The sequence below is a fragment of the Trachypithecus francoisi genome, unplaced genomic scaffold (assembly GCF_009764315.1).
Source record: "Trachypithecus francoisi isolate TF-2019V2 unplaced genomic scaffold, Tfra_2.0 Lachesis_group0, whole genome shotgun sequence".
Classification (NCBI taxonomy): Eukaryota; Metazoa; Chordata; class Mammalia; order Primates; family Cercopithecidae; genus Trachypithecus; species Trachypithecus francoisi.
Window position 1 is genome coordinate 55,108,091 of NW_022681453.1, and position 3,877 is coordinate 55,111,967.

At 50.0% G+C, this 3,877-nt stretch overlaps 1 long non-coding RNA gene across 1 annotated transcript; it reads right to left on the reverse strand.

Annotated features, from left to right (window-relative positions):
• Positions 1 to 399: 399 nt before the first annotated feature.
• Positions 400 to 3,172, reverse strand: LOC117076517. Its single transcript, XR_004434390.1, has 3 exons — positions 3,082 to 3,172; positions 789 to 888; positions 400 to 571 (listed from the first exon to the last, which is right to left on the reverse strand). It is a non-coding gene; the product is annotated as an uncharacterized LOC117076517 (long non-coding RNA).
• Between the last annotated feature and the right edge of the window lie 705 nt (positions 3,173 to 3,877).

Sequence of the window (3,877 nt, forward strand, 5' to 3'; positions counted from 1 at the left end):
TAAACTGTTCTCATTCCTTTCCTCTCAAGGTCTGCTTCTGGGAAAATGTGGCCTAACACATTGTCCTTTACATCTTGATTTGTCGGTTTAACAGTATGACTCAGATCCTTCCACATCAGTTCATATTGATCTGCCTCATTCCTGTATCCAGCAGCCACCCACTTCTCACCACTACCATCTGGCGCAAGCCACCGTCATCTCCATCTCCCACCGGGATGACTGCAGTGGCTTCCTGTCCCCCGCCTATCCCCACCAGAGCAGGAGGGATCCTGATATCTCATACAATGTCACTCCTCGGCTCAGAGATCCCCCAGTGTTCCCCCTCTTTCAACCTCAGAATGAAGGCTTAAGTTCTTCCTGGCTCTCAGGGCCCTACCCTCTTGTCCTTACTCACTTCATTCCAGCCACACCAGCCTCCGCACTGTTTCTGGAACAAGCCAAACACGCTTCAGTCTTGGGCCTTTCAATTCACTATTGCGTTTGCTTGGGGAACTCTTTCGTGGGTATCCTCGTAGCTCCTTCATCACTTCCTTCAAGACTGTTGATACGGACCATCCCGGTGAGGCCTCCCCTAGAAATAAGCTAAATTCAACACCCCTCCCTTACCATTCCTGCCTTCCTTCCCTGCTTTATCATTTTTTTTTTCTTTATCACATCTGACTAGGACACATGCGCCCTGGGATACTATGATCTCCTCACTAGCCAAATAGGAAACAATCCCAGTACGGTCTGTTTGTTAGTATCACCGTCACCGGCATCACCATCCCTGTTCAGATCTGTTTCATAACCTGGGCACACCACACTGCAGTTATTCTCACGTCTGTCTTTTTCACAATACCAGGTCTTCCTCCTGGGTTTGGCCAAGCGCTGTTCCAGCTCCGTGTCCCCCTGCCCAGGACAGAGATGAACAAAACAAAGGTCCTCAGAGCGTTTGCTTAAATGAAACCAGGAGGCCCTTTTCTGGTGCCAAAATCAGATAGGACTCAGATAACCATACCAAAGATGAAACTGGAAGAAGAAAGCTTTCTTGGGACACCCGGGATTGACCTGGCTGCCCTCAGGGCAGCAGGACGAAGGCTCCGATTCCCCAGGCTTAGCTGGTGAAGTCCTGAGCACACACGTCAGGACTGCTGGGTGCCAGGCAGACACAGGGCGGGGGACTCAAGAGGAGCTGGATTTAAACCCAGATCTGAGCCCAGCGGTGTGACTGTGGACAAGTTTCCATAGCATCATTGCCTCATCTGTAAAGTGGGCATCATAATACTCACCTCAGAGTGGCTGTGTGCATGCGGGAGCCACTGTGGCACCTGACACAAAATAGATGCTGAGCAAATGTCGGTAAGAATGGGCAAAGTTGACTGAGCCCCTGCCATGCGCCAGGCACCACAAAACAGCACTGTACAAACATGGTTTCCTTTAATCCTCACATCATCCCTCATCAGGGAGAAGCAGTGTTATCCCTGATAAGGTTCTATTGTCATCCCCATTTCACAAATGGGGAAACCAAGGCTCAAGAAGTAATCTGATTTTGCTGAAAGTGATGCAGCTAATTCATCACAGAGACTTGAGCCCAGATCTGCCCAATGCTCTTAGCCAGCACCACGCTGGTAAGTCAGCAAGGGCACCCTGCGACTCTCCTTACCCTCGGCTGCTCCACTGCCACTCTCAGGATCCTCCTCCCCTCCTGCCCCTCAAAGAACAGAGGGCAGCACTGCCTCCTCTGCATCCCAGCTCTGTCACTTACAGGTGTGTGGCACTGGGCAAGCTGCATGCCCATTCCGACCTTCAGTTTCTGTACGAGTCTCCCAGGGCTACTGTGATGAATCACCACAGACTGGGTGGCTTAAAACACGGGCTTGCTGTCGCCCAGTTCTTCAGGTCAGAAGCCCAGGGCGCTCAGTCAGCTACTTGGCTGTAGGGCTGAGGTCCATTTCGCTGCCAGCCATCAGCTGGGACCAGTCTTTGATTCTATGGCTGCCCACATTCCTCTTCTGCTTCCCATGTGCCCTGTCCAACCACAACCGGTCAACTCTCTCTCAGGCTTTCACAAACGAAGTCTTCAACTTCTCCTTCTGCTGCATCTTTCTGACTCTCGTTGGAGAAACTTCTCTGCATTTAGCAGCTCATGTAATTAGACTGGGGCCACCAGGATAATTTTGGTTAATCCCCTTATTTTAAGACACGTAAGTTTAATTATATCTGCAGTCTCTTTCCGTGCAACACAACATACTCACAAGTCATTGGGATTAGGGCATCAATATATTGGGGAGGCCATTCTGCCTATCACAGTATCTTTTCCTTTGCTCGTTCTTTCAACAAGTATCCATTAGCTTTGTAGCAGATACCACGGGTGCCGCGCTACACGTCTCCCTCTAAGTCCTTCAGTACCCACCCAGTTCCCCACTGCCACACCGACATCATCTGGCCCGAGACTTTCTGACTTTGCAAAACCTACATAGAGTCAGACAGAAGTGCTGAGGAATTCAGCCCCACCTAAGTGCAGCCCTCAACCTAAGACTGATGCGATTCAGTGGATAAATACCCCAGCTCCATCACCCTTTCAGGGGGTAACTAGAGGTTGTGCCTACACTGGCTCCTAGCAAACTTCCTCTCCAGGTGTTCATGGTAGCAACTCAATTCCTAAAGCACCCGTATTGGTGACTTTCCCTTCCTTACCTCAAATCACCCCAAACAAAACACTTACACTAGCATCCTTGTCTCAGGGACTGCTTCTAGGGTAACCCAGACAAGCACTTGCTCTATGACAGACACTGCTCTAGGCACTGTTATTATCTCCATTTTACAGATGACACTGAGGCATGGATAAATTAAGTAACTTGTCTGTGTGGTTAGCATTTGGCCGACCTAGGATTCAAACACAGGCAGTCTGGCTCCTGGGTTCCTGCTCTAAAATAAAATAACAGTTTTTTCATTCGCTGCAATTTGAAGGTAATATTCCCTATTTCATAGTGTCGCTGTGAGGATTAAATGAGATAGTGCTTGCAAAGGGTTATTTGGGATATGGTACACAGGGAGCATTCAATAAATAACAGCTTAAAACAACACTACAGCTACTATTACCCTACTGCCAGTGAGAGGTGAAACCAAACTCTGAGGCCAAAGGCTGGGCCAGTGGCCTGACAGCTTAAGGGAACCGGTCACTCGGAAGGCAGATCCATTATCTAAAAGGGAACAGACAGCTAAGGGTGGAAGAAAGTGGTGGGTGTTGTTATAGCAACTGGTGAGCCTTTTTGTGACCTAATAGCCAAGATGGTGGTGGACCAGGGAAGGAAGAAGCTCCTGCCAGCAACCAAAAGAAGCCAGCAGGAAGGTAAGCAGGGAGACCCCCTCCCAGTGAGACAAGCCCCATCTCTCTGCCCTATCCTGGGCTGGGACCAGCAAGGGGCCAGGCAGGTGTTTCCCCGCTGAGAATGGGGGAGACAGATGCTCAGAGGTCAGGCAAGGACAAAGAACAGGGCAAGCCACAGCCCCCAGGTCTCAGCTGTGGGCAACCACAAGCAGTAAGCTTTGCGGGCCAAGGAAAGCACATTATTTGCCCTGTGTGGAATGAGGGCTCCAAAAGCACGGTCCAAGCCCAAGGTCTGGCAGCTCCATGAAGGCACAGTCTGGCCCTCGTGGACTTGGAGAGAAGAGCCTGCCAATGGCTAACAGCATAACCATCCAAGCTGAGAAACCAAGTCACCTCCCTTCTCTCTCCCTATCTTGTATGGTACTGATTTATATCTATGCATTGTCTTCCTCCATGACTATGAGTTCCTCATCCATGCAGCCAGCCAGCCATTGATTCATCCACCTTCCTATCCAACCTTCCATGCATACTTTAATCCGTCTACCCATCCATCCACCTACCTATTGA